General features: G+C 38.9%; 1 protein-coding gene across 4 annotated transcripts in view; it reads right to left on the bottom strand.

The window, feature by feature from the left end:
- Positions 1–12709, bottom strand: part of CPEB4 (cytoplasmic polyadenylation element binding protein 4) — a 53537-nt gene that overhangs the window by 22968 nt on the left and 17860 nt on the right. The window lies entirely within an intron of this gene.

Genomic DNA, 12709 nt, shown 5'->3' with positions numbered 1-12709 from the left:
TCTTTTAGTTTTTTTTTTGAAGTGGTTGTTCGAGGCAGCAAACTCCGGCGTTAACCTATGCCGCCATCTTGGTTCTTCTCCAGGGCCACAGTACATAAAATTATTCCGGCGTTAACCTATGCCGCCATCTTGGTTCTTCTCCAGGGCCACAGTATTCCATAAAATTATTTTCGTCGCTACTTCATAACTGTAATTTTGCTACTGTTATGAATTGTAATGTAAATATCTTATATGCAGGATGTATTTAGGCGACCCCTGTGAAAGGGTCGTTCGACCCCCAAAGGGGTCGTGACCCACAGGTTGAGAACCACTGCTCTAGGGCAACAAGATCTTTCCGGGCAGATTTTGGGATCTTACATCCCAGAGCTTGGAGCAGGGAAAGGTGCTCAATAATAGCTATTGAATGAATGAATGAATGAATGAATGAAGCAAAGCAGCGATGGGTGGTCCCTCTGCCATGGAACATGCAGTGAAGAGGGTGGAGAGTGAGACCAATCCCATCTTGTGACCTGGGTCAAATTACTTTCCTTCTTTGAACCTCAGTAAAACAAGGAAATTTCCATTTATCTCACAAGGTTATTGGGAGAAATTGATGAGACAATTTTTGCAGAATGCCCAGAAAAATCCCCAGTATAGAGTAGGTGCTCAATTAATATTAATTCATTCTCCTTCCCCAACTATGAGCCAGAGATAACCAACAAATTTCCACTTGTGAGAGACAGAGAGGAAGGATTCCTTTTAGCCACATAAGACCCAAACTGGAACCTTGGAGAAGGGAGTAGCCATCTGGGTTTTTTTTCAGCTTCAGAGAAATGAGAATTTGCTAGTGTTTTGGTTACAAACATGAATATAATTCTTCCCTGGGGGAGAGAAGAGGGAAAAAACCTAACTCCTTACTTTTATAATAGCCACACTGGCAAAGCAGAAGTACTATTTTAAAAATGAAAACTTCAAAAATTCAACTTAACACTTTCCCTTTTAATAAAATCTGGGAGCATCTTCCTTTTGTGCAAAAAGATCACATTTAATTTTTCAATTGAGATATGAGAGTTGAAACAGATTGTGAAGTGGTAAAAGAAAATAACCTTTATCTGTAAGATAAGCAAAGTCAATGATATGAGTTTCTACAGATTGTGGAAGGTTCCCTATAAAAGGATGGCTTTGAATCTAACTCAGGGCAGGTGAAAAGTTGCAAGATCTAAAGCATCTCAGAATTTCAGGCAGAAGGGAATGTCTAGAGAGAGACCAGCACAGAGCTGACCTAATTAAGGAATTCAAAAGATTTCCTACTGCCAGTAAGAGGAACAACAAGCCAGCAAGCAGGAAGGCTAATTTTAGCAAGAAGACTTCTGACTCTAGATGCTACATTTAGAGGACAGAGCAACAAGATAACTTGCCTTAAGAGGATGTTATGATACCAGTGATTAATTGTAATTTTTTTAGCTTTAAAAAACTAGGGATAGTTTTTGTCCAAACTAAACCAGTCAAAGGCAGTTTTTTGTGGGTGTCTGTGTGTTTGTTTTAGGATAATATAATGGGGAAAAAAGGTGGAAAACAGACCGACTGGTAGTAGAAAAGCTTTAAGAAAAAGCCAAGGCAGCAAATTAAAATTCTCCTACCTCACACAAAGATTGATTAAAAGCAGGACGTATTACAAGAGACATGTTTTAAAAGAACCAGAGAGTGAGCATCAAGAATTGTATAAGTGGCCTAAGGTAAAGTGGTTTGAGAAATTTCTCTCTGTACTGAATCGAGCATGAATAAAAGAGACCAAGACAAATTTAAGAAATCCCTGGGGACCGCAGGCTAGGCTGTTTGTAAGAGATTGAGAAGTTTAGAGAGATAAGCCACTCCTAAAACTGGCGACTAAAGTCCAAACCCCAAAAGGCAATCTGCAAAGTCACTGGCTGGCTTTCTACACACACACCTATTGTCTAACTCTAATCGCTTAATTAATACACATTCTGTTGATACCTAAGGCACCAAGTCTTTCTCTTATTAGTCTTCAAAACTAAATAATCAACAGGCATTCAAAGGTATCTGCTAACCATATGGAGGATAAGCTGCATGAGGCAGGAGTCTTTGTTTTTCCTTCCCTGATGTATACAAACAGCCTAAAATAGTGCCTGGCACAGAGTAGATGCCTGATAGGTGTTTGGTGTAGGCATGGCCTCCCACAGCTTCAGACTTCACAGGAACTTATTCCAAAGAGAAGGGAATGAGGGTGGAGTGGGAGGGAGCGCAGCACTTCTGAATCACTTTGGGAGCACACACGCTCCGGTCTCATGACCGATCTGGTGAATCAGAACCAAGGAAAGAAAAGCCAGCCTGGAAAAGTTTCCTCTCTGACTATTCCGACCTCCGCCCCATTGAGGCCCTGTCTATAAGAAGCCAGCAGGCGCGAGATCTGAATCTTTTATAGATTATGATAAAACATAGTTCTAAAATTTTGTGCCCAGTCTCCTAACTAGAAATTAAGAAACTTTAATACCTACTCTCTGTCTAAAATATACTGAGACAAAGATGTTTACCTTTTTTTAGGTTTGTTCCCCTCTTAAGTGCTACACAATAACTACCTAAGCTATAGACCCAGGAGCTGTGTGTTCCTATCTTGATCCTCCAGGTACCAGTTACAGGATCCACGTTACAGAAGCTATTTTATTTCTCTGAACTTCAACTTCTCCACTGTGAAATGGAGAGCACAAAACTCGTGGAAAAGGCTATTGTAAGGATTTAAGGTAGAGATACTTTTCAGAAGGGGCACAGGATAAAAATCAGAAGTGCCTCAAAAAAGGAGAAATGTCCGCCAGTGCCTACTGTGGCCTTCACTCTGCTACCTGGTACATGGAATGACATGGGATTGGAATACAAGCAGAAAGTAAGATGTAAGATACTTCCACAAACCACGTGGCTTAAAGAAGACCGGCTCCCCCTCCTAAAGAGGGCTGCCATGTTACCCACCTCCAGGGGCAGCCTTTTGCCATATGGCTCCCCCTGCCCCCGGCGTCATGCCAGATGTTGCCTGAAGAGTCCACACTCTTAGCCTTGCCTCAAAGGGCAAAGGACGGCGTCGGATGTCAGAGACAAAGTTCAAAATGCTACCTGGTGGAGGAGATAATAACCTCGGGTCCGGTCGGCAAGCGTCCCCTCAGTCCTCTCTGTCCTCCTCCTCCTCACCATTTCCTCTAGTAAATTCCTCTTTATGTTCTGCCCCTTTGGGAAAAGATGGCTATTCTAATGGTAGGCGGTTAAAGCAGAACAATGGCAGAAGATCTCTGGAGCAGTGTCTCATAACCTTGTATAATTATTAAGACCCACTTTGATCAAAATATTTCAGAGAGGCCCCCCATCATGGTAACAACTGAAGCCCCAACCCCAATCCAGTGACTACTACAAGTCAAAGAACAGCACACAAAATAAAAGGCTACTGTGACTTCAGCAACACCTTTAAATGTATTTTAATTCATGAGATCAGCATCCATATGCTTTTGGAAGATAATCAGGCGTATGCAAAAGACATACCTATCATCTAACTGGAATACCTAGTCCTAATGAGTTCACAGGTCCATCAAATAATTCCCACAGCTGAAGAGGCCTGCAGTCCACAAACCAAAAACAGAAGCACTTCGTGAGGTCAAGTTTAACAACTGTTCCTAAACATAATATACTTAGGCCTAGCTCAAAAAGAAACGATGCAGTCTAGAACAAAGCCTTCACTCAGCCGACTAAATCTGATTCTTGGTTAGATCCCTTTTACAAGCTACTCAATATTAAATACTGCTACACCAGGACTCACATGAAGTTTATACGCTACTTTCAGGCCTTCAATTCTCAAAACCTTTAATTCTGTCACTTCGGAAGAACATACCACAGAGACTATATGGAATTGCTGATGATAATTTGAAGATTATGAAATTCAATCCCTTAATCCAGGGGTCTTCAAACTTTTTAAACAGGGGGCCAGTTCACTGTCCCTCAGACCGTTGGAGGGCCGGACTATAGTTTAAAAAAACACTATGAACAAATTCCTATGCACACTGCACATATCTTATTTCGAAGTAAAAAAACAAAACGGGAACAAATACAATATTTGTATTTGCATGTGGCCCGCGGGCTGTAGTTTGAGGACCCCTGCCTTAATCCCTCCATTTCAGGTGAGGAAACCAACTTCTAGAAGGAAGTGACTGGCCTAAAGCCCCAGAACTTCGAATTGCAGAGCCAGCTTTGAACACAATCCTAAATGCTGCTTTTTGAATTTCTTACAATTTGGGAAAGTCTGTTTGTTAATAAGCTAACAGCTTCTAATCATTCACAATAAAGAGATCAAGTGGCTGATTTAAATACCTCCATGTAATTGAGCATGGCAGACATTTATTATTTGTAATAATACAGTCAGTAGAAATTAGATTTTTTAGGTTCTTCGTACTTCACTTAATCATGACTGTTCTTCCGAATTAAGATTTGCACTTGACTGTTGGTTTCTCAAGGATTAAAAAAGGGTCCTTTAATTGGTTGATTCCTCCCCTTTCCCAATGTCTGGCGACTAGCATCAGCCCATTTGGATTTGAAAGAGGTTATGGAGCTGCTTTCCTTCAGAGTTCCACTGATGTGTTACTGTTAGCTGGTGGGACCCGGAAGAACACAAAGGTCTGTTTTAGAATGGAGTGCCCAGGCATGGGCTGAATTCAGGTCTGTCCGTCAGACGGTAAGAAAGCCCAGGGGCAGCCTGGCCCTCTCACTGTCCGATTCAGAAAGCAGTAACTAGTTTAAAACCAGCTAAAAATGTATTCCTTTTTTGAATTTTTACTGCTGAACAGCAACAAATTCAGAGTTTCTCTCTTTTCCCTCTTAACTTTGGTAGCAAGGACAGTGGCCACAGGAGGGGGAAAAACACCGAGCAGAGAAATTCACAAATCAGGCCAGTACTGCTGATAAATGAGTCAACTGCGTACAATATTTGGGCAATTCCATGCGTATCAGGAAGAAATAATTTTGTGCACAAGTGTGTAACTGTTCTGTCCTTCCTGTTGCTAAACTGAAGGCAAAGACAATCTTGGATATTTTTATGACAGCTATGAAACAGACAGCAGTGCCTCCCTCACAGTCAGCAAAGAACACATTCCAGGATCTCGTACAGGATCAAGGCTAAGGCCTTCACGCCAGCTCCCTATTGTATTACTCCATAGTCCAAAGGACTTCCATTCTGGAACTATTAGCTGTCACCTCTCTACAGAATTATATAACAGAGAGAAAACACAGAAAAGTAAGTGACATAGCAAGAGGTACACTACATACTATTATTAATTTGGATGTGGAACATGAACAAAATGGATCTCTACAAATGTCCTGCACCTCCTTCACTTTTTTAATATGGCAAAGACGTCCCTAATATTTAACATCAACAAACTGTTGACAAAGTCAGAAAACCTTACCACTTAAATGTTGCTTAGATTTCATTTCTCAATGGAAAGTAGTATTACTGTCTGTCCATATGGTAATACCTTAGTTATTAAGTTATACACAGACAATGTGAAATGTAAAACATTACAGAAAAGCACTTAATTTGCTACCTGGTTGCTGCTTGTTTTCTGTCACATGTAGTTCATTCCTTTACCAATCACTGTCGAGAATGTGTGTCAAACAAAATTAAGTCACAACAGCCACAAAATATGTTCACCTTAATACAATGGTTAAAAAAACAAAGTTAACGAGTTAAGAGAATCTTTTAAAGAAATGCTTAGGAGCCTAAAGTTTCTAATAACACAAAGTGTTTACTGTCACTTTCTCCCTGCCTACCCCTCCCCCCCTTTTCTCTCACCTCTCACCAGGTAAAATCAGAGTCTCGACAATGTTTGAAGAGGGCTACTCAGTTATCACGGCCTCAAAAGAAGATGTGTTCAATTTTCAGGGTTAAGATAAGGGGGCTGCTCAGGTAATTATGGACTTACATCATGGATGACATAAGACAAGTTTCTCCTTTGTGACAGCTGCTGATAGAATTTTCAGAACAAATCAAAACAATGTCAATATTCAATCACAAATGTGCGGGGGGAGAATCACTACTTCCCCCGCACCAGGACAGGTTATGGAAATAAACTGGGCAGATGAGGATCGGGACCAGGCGCACCGGCGTTTAGTGTGAACTGAGCTGGTTTCAGTTCAGAGGTCAGAGTGAAAAAGAGTTCAGTCCAATGCTATGAGCACATCGGATTTTGTCCTCATTTCCCTTTCCCCTCCTCCCCTTAAAATACAAAACAAAATCAACACCAACACCAAGCCCCAATCTGAAAAAGGGTAGTCACACTGTTCAAAACCCACACATTCGTACACTCGGCCTACACAGTGCTGAGGACCCTAAGTCCTGGTCCATAGTAACCAGGAAGGAGACACTGGTGCAAAATTCAGAACACACTCTGCCCAGTAATACAAAGACAAACACCCCCCACTACTCGCCCTCTTCTTGCTCACAAAGGAAGTTACCTCAACACAGAAGCACAGGTCCATCCTATGGCACAACTAAGCCAAGCAAAAGAGAAAGCCTGTAGGATCATTCCATATCAGCAGTCAGACAGGGAGAGTGCAGGAGGAGAGAAAATCACATCCTTTCTGAACAGCCACACACGGAGTTCAGTTGTAGCCGAGTTTAAATTGTCTTCTTTGCTATGGGCCCTACTCCGTTCCTCAGGAGGCTTCTAGAAGTAGGACAACTTTCTACTCACCAGAGATCTCAGCGGCTCCCCTGCTGTACGGCTTTGAACCACTTGGTAGCATCCAAACACAGCAGTAAAGAACCAGGGAGGGCAGGAAGGCTCCAGCCTGGCTGTACACAACCGCCTGGCTGACCCTGAATCTCCAAGACTGGTAATGTTTAAAGATCGCCCAACTTGCCAAAAGACATTTGACCCCAAGTGATGGTAATTTACTTGGAAGGAGGTATCTGATTATAAATCCAAGTAAAATGAGCTAGTTTGCATTATCCATTTCTTCTTTCTGGCATGTTGTATCATGCTCTACGAAATCTCCCTTAAAGGAAAAGGCCCATATAATCCTTTGAAGAGGTGACAAGGACTGGGTTGCATAGTGCATAGTCTTTACTCAAATCACCACAGTCCAACTGACTTAACTAGAAATAGGTTAAATACTGTAAAAAATGATACCCACCACCACCATTTGAAATAAATCATTTTAATATTAAAGCAATAGAACTTATTTTAGTAAGAGTTCCTTTCCCTTTAGAAAATTTTATTTACTCTGAAATTCACATTTATAACTCAATGATATAAAAGTTGGTCCTATTTTCAGCAACTCTCATAGAAGATTTCTAGAGCCATCTCAGTCTAAATAAAGTCAGTATGCACTATCTGTGCTAAAACATCTGTATCAGTACACAACATCTGTTCTCTACAACAGAGCTACGGGACTGAAGTTTGGAACACAGGCATATTAGGATTGTGTAAAATGTCAGGTTTCCTACATACGGTGTCCTTTTTAAGAAGCACTAACTTAATTCCCCTACTGTAAAGAGACAGAATTGAAACATTAGCCCAACAGTCACTCTCTTACAGTGACATAAAAAAAAATCCTATATAAAATCAATAAAACAGGCTTTGTGTACGAAACTTTCCACTGAGTTCCATGATTTTCTTCTAGAGAGATTATTATAAATTCTTCTGCTTAGCAACAAAGAAAAGAGGCACAGATGGTATCATCACTTGCCCACTTATTTAGGCATTTGTTTCAAAACCACAGCAGTGAAAAATAGGGGGGAAGGGTCCCCAGATTTAATGAGGAAAGAAAGAAAGAAAAAGATATCAAAGTATTTTTAAATGCAAGGTCACAATACCTTTGGGAGTCGGGAATTAAAACACATAGCATATGTGAAATAGATCCAGCTCTTAAATTCTTATTAAATGAACGCATGGAGCAAGTGAGGCAGTACTGGCTAACTGGCTAACCTACTCCCACTGCTTACTCTACATAAGCCAGAGGTTTCTTGGGCGCTCGGGGGATGTGTAAAAGATTGGTACTTTAACCAACCTGCATTTCCGAATGCAGTCACTATTGCTTAAATTTAAATTAAGTTTTGAAACAGTCTGACATTCAAAGGGGTTGGGGTGGATGTGCTGAGCTCTTCCTTCCAAAAATTGAAAGATATATTCTGAAACATTATGAAAAGAAAAAGACACCAATTTCACAACATGCTGAGGGCAAATAAGATGATACTCTGACTCATAATTTAGTTAATTGTTATCTGAAGAACAACTATAGTGTTTTGACAATGTATAGATTGCCTTTGTTCTCCCAATAATTGCCCTGTCTCATTTGGCTTTCTAGTGAAATGAAGCAAATTGGATACAAAGTTGTTTTCATATAAAGGATATTAAATACACAACCATTATTATGAAAATGTGGATGGTTTTGCTCCATCTAACATCTGATAATTTTCAAGTGCTATTTTCCTGTCCCTTGATTCCAAGTGCTGTCCCCTCTGCTTCCAGGCCACAAACTACTACTGTTTGGTTGATACCTATATCCCTTTATTCCCTTCACACCCAGGAAAGATAAAAAGGCTCTTTGATTTGCAGGGTCTCTCCTACTCTGCACTGGATGTAATACAGCTTCACGAATCTTTATTTCACTGTGTCCAGCCTATTTTTCAGAAGGCTGAGAACAGCTGTGCTCACATGTGGTTTTAATCTACTTCACGCCGCTCCGTTTCTAAACAATAAGGACCAATTTCACAGGCGAGAAAAAACACACAAATAACAGCAAGATACAATATTCCGCAAATAACCACCTTAACATCAACCACAGTGAAAGATTCTTCTGTCCAGATAGAGAGAGGACTTGATAAGCCTAATAATATTGGAGCAATGCACAAGCTGCCAGCTGGGAGATCAACATGCAGACTCGGTCTGCAGCTTGGGCTCTTAGCTTCTGAGACTGGTGTGCAGGAAAGAAAATGAAATTGCCTCTGGGGAGGAGCTCCTGCAGACGGCCACTGGCTTTGGTTATGGAGGAGGCAACCCATAATTGCGAGATAAAAATAACATCCAGGCGTGCCCGCTGATCAGAGCAAGGACATGGAGATAAGGTAGAGGGAGGACCCTTTTCCTCCCAAAGAGCCAAACCTCTGTACATGGAGAAAACGATAGGAGCCCTAACATTCTTAGAAAAGCTATTTTTAAATAAACTGTAAAAACTAGTATGAATTTAAAAAATAACTAGTATGAATTATGAAATGAAGGCTAGGTACTCCTTTTGCACATCTGTTAAAATGTTAAAAAAGAAAAAAGATAAAAGGTTTTCAACAAGCCAGTTGCAATCAGTAAGGCATTCATAAAGAAACTCAAAAACGGTATTTGAAGGTTCCTAGGTATATTAAACATTTTGCCATCTGTTGATGACAAAAATAAAAATTTTAAACCCCACTACATTAAAGGAGATTTTTCCCCAAAAAGAAAAGGCACATATGTGTTTATTCTTAATTTAAGATAGCCATACCAATTCATTCTACTTGTAGTTCTTGTACCAAATATAAGCTGTATTATTTAAACATATACATGCAAATTGCACTTCTATGAGGAACCACAATTGAAAGATAAAAATAAATGTCAACTGTAATATATTTTATAAATTATTTTTAAGATAAAATAAACCCAAATATAAAATTTATCTCCATATGGAGTTTTTTTATAATTCTCAAATTAATTTTTTTCATCTTTTAAAAAAATTTTCTTTATTGACTAAGGCATTACATATGTGTCCTTTTCTTCCCATTCACGCCCGCCCCATGCCCTTACCCCCCTGCTGTCTATGTCCATTGTTTATGCTTATATGCATGCATAACAAGTCCTTTGGTTGATCTCTTCCCCACCTCCCCTGCCTTCCTTCTGAGGTTTGACAGTCTGATCGATGCTTTTCTATCTGGATCTGTTTTTGTTCATCAGTTTATGTTGTTCATTATATTCCACAAATGAGTGAGATCATGTGATATTTATCTTTCTCCAACTGACTTATTTCGCTTAGCATAATGCTCTCCAGGTCCATCCAAGCTGTTGCATATGGGAGTTCCTTCCTTTTTATAGCAGTGTAGTATTCCATTGTGTAGATGTACCACAGTTTTCTAATCCACTCATCTGCTGATGGGCACTTAGGCTGTTTCCAAATCTTAGCTATGGTGAATTGTGCTGCTATGAACATAGGGGTGCATATATCTTTTCTGATTGGTGTTTCTAGTTTCTTGGGATATATTCCTAGAAGTGGGATCACTGGGTCAAATGGGAGTTCCATTTTTAATTCTCAAATTAATTCTTTTAAGTGAATTTTTTCTGAGAGGCATTTCATTCTCTACTAGTCTCATAGAATTAATGCCCATTTTCTGTTTTCTCTGTTGCTAAGGAAGCAGAGCACATGGAGAGGCTATTTTCAAAATGGATAGTCAGATTTTATATTCTATTTTAAAAGATCAATGTGTTATTTTTAAAAATATTCAACTTTTATTTTCACCTTTAACAAAATCTCACAAAACAAGCAGAACCACAAGGAAAAGCATGCATAGTTTCCCCAACAGGTATCTAAATTAATAAAGAGAGCTTAAAGAGAAATAACGTATTTCCCTGAGCAAAATTCCATTTGGTAGTGACAGACTACAGTGACATAAAGTTCATCATCTTGGTTAAAAAAGATATAAATGTCAAGCATAATTATAATCTGGCAGTTTAGGACCATGAACTCATCTGTGAATTCTTTGTTGCTCTTTGAAGGAAACAATACACAAAGTTCACTTAATATACTTAAGTCACCTTGGCACTTCAGCTTAAATCGAAACTGGCTTTCTCATTTGATAAGCATGATAACAGACTTTATGGATGGTTAGTAATAACAGATACTGTTTACTGAGTGTCTGCTATGAATGAGGCAGCATGCTGAATTTTACAGATACAGCATCACACTGTGGTGGCAGAATGGCCATCCCGATCTAGATCTATATGACTCCATTCTGCCACACTTCCTCTCACAGATCAGTTTTCCAAAATCTTTATGTTGCTAGACTAGGCCAATCAAATTTCATTTTTTCTGTCATCAGACTTAACTTTTGATTATCCCTACAGAATCGGCTGAAAGAAACTTAATTTAGGTAAAAATTAGTTAGAAGATATTAAAAAGGAAATATAACATAAAGACAGAACTTTACACAAAAATTCAATAAGAGAGAAGAAATAACCTGAGAGAGATGTCCTGCCTATATCTGATAGCCACTAATACTATTAGAATGTGTGCAAACTCTTATTTTATTTATTTATTGCTGACAGTATTACAGATGTCCCCCAAACTCTTTTATCTAACCTATATACTAGTTAGAAGCTTGCTTCTTTGAGCATCAAAATAAACTACTTATATGTGATGCTGTTTGTAAATTGTGCTTTCTGTAATAAACAAATAGGCACTTATCATGAAAATGAAGTCTAATTATTTATTATCCCTAGTATCTAGTATCTAAGAGGCTCCCCCCCCCCCAAAAAAAATAGTTGCTGAAGGAATCAAATACATTAAGAATAAACAAACGTCCTTTAGCTACTTTTTCTGGACTTAATTTTTAATTCTGAAATAATTATATATTTGCAGCAAGTTGCAAAAAATGGAACAGAGTGATCCCATGAACCCTTTATCCACTGTGGCTTAATGGTTATGTCTTAACTACAGTACAAAACCAGGCAACTGACATTGGTACAATCCGCAGACCTTATTCAGATTTCTCCATTAGCTACTTTTTAAGAGTGCAGTTTTTCCTGGTCTAGAAAGGACCTTAGACTCTGCATTTTTCTGATGAGAAAATGAGAAGAAAGGTCAAAGAGGCTGAAGGACTATTCAAAGTCAAAGTGCTAAGAAGTGGCCAATTCTGAATGAGATATCATCTTTCCTCAGTAACAGTAGCATCTGGTTAGTTACCCATCAAGATTCCACAAGGACATAAGTGAAGACCTTCAAAATTATCTTATTCCAAAGTTAACTAATCGGATGGATGCATTTTAAAATATTTATTATTTTTCATTTCTCCAGACTTCAAAAAGCTTTCCTCATTAAAAAATTTACCATTTTTCATTTGTTGAAAAGTATTTTGTTTTACTGCATCAGTAATATGATAAACCGAATTTTAAAAAAATAAAGAAAAACTGGGCCAGGTTGGTCACCATTTGAAGCAACAGGCTGCCTTGCCACTTCTGACCTCAGTCAGTGCAAGCTGTGTCCGGCACAAAGCAGGCTCATTAACACTGAATGAATGAATGAATGAATAAATGAATGAACGAACGAACGAACAAACAACAAACAAACAATTTAAGTGGGATGACAAGTACTTTCAAGTAAAATATATTTGTGCAGAAAAAAATTATTTTGTGGGGTAGTTTTCACAAAATCAGAGCTGGAAGTGCCCTTAGAAAACATCTATTCGGTTATTCTCAACCCTGGCCACACATGAGCATCAACTGGGATGGGATCCAGGCATTTGTATGTTATTTTTAAAGCTCCCCATTATAAAGCCCTTGTTATTAGGGTGATTCGAAATGCCTTGCTGTAAAGATGAAATTGAGGCTTACTCAAACTTACATGTCTTATTCAGGATAATACAGATAGTCAGAAATAGAATTGAGAAATAGAATTGAGACAAGTAGAAATAGCACTATTTTTTTTTTAACAATACACAGGA

This window comes from Myotis brandtii, unplaced genomic scaffold, assembly GCF_000412655.1.
Source record: "Myotis brandtii unplaced genomic scaffold, ASM41265v1 scaffold6, whole genome shotgun sequence".
Lineage (NCBI taxonomy): Eukaryota > Metazoa > Chordata > Mammalia > Chiroptera > Vespertilionidae > Myotis > Myotis brandtii.
The sequence above is the reverse complement of the archived record's forward strand: the minus strand, read 5'-3'. Positions and strand labels throughout refer to the sequence as shown.